We start from the raw sequence: 327 nt of genomic DNA, 5'->3' as shown, positions 1-327 counted from the left end.
CTTGCTAACTTGCGCAAAATAACAGATAACATTGGAGCTATAAAATCTGCTGTGTTTATAAAAAACAAAGGACAAATACCATTTAGGTCTATGCCTCCATGAGCATCAAGGTCTATCAACAGAGCTTTAATTTCACGAGATCGAAAAGCTAAACTAGTTAGTTTAGCCTCAGGAAAACAGGAATGAGGCAGTTAAAGTTTTTCATTACTCTGTTTACTGTAAAAAACATCTGCCAAAAGGGTTGCCTTTTCCTTTGGACAGTGAGTGACTGAGCCATCTGGGTTATGTAAAGGAGGAACTATTGCATCTACACTAAAGAGTGCAGAA

This window comes from Palaemon carinicauda, chromosome 16, assembly GCF_036898095.1.
Source record: "Palaemon carinicauda isolate YSFRI2023 chromosome 16, ASM3689809v2, whole genome shotgun sequence".
Taxonomy (NCBI): Eukaryota; Metazoa; Arthropoda; class Malacostraca; order Decapoda; family Palaemonidae; genus Palaemon; species Palaemon carinicauda.
This window is presented reverse-complemented; position numbering follows the sequence as displayed.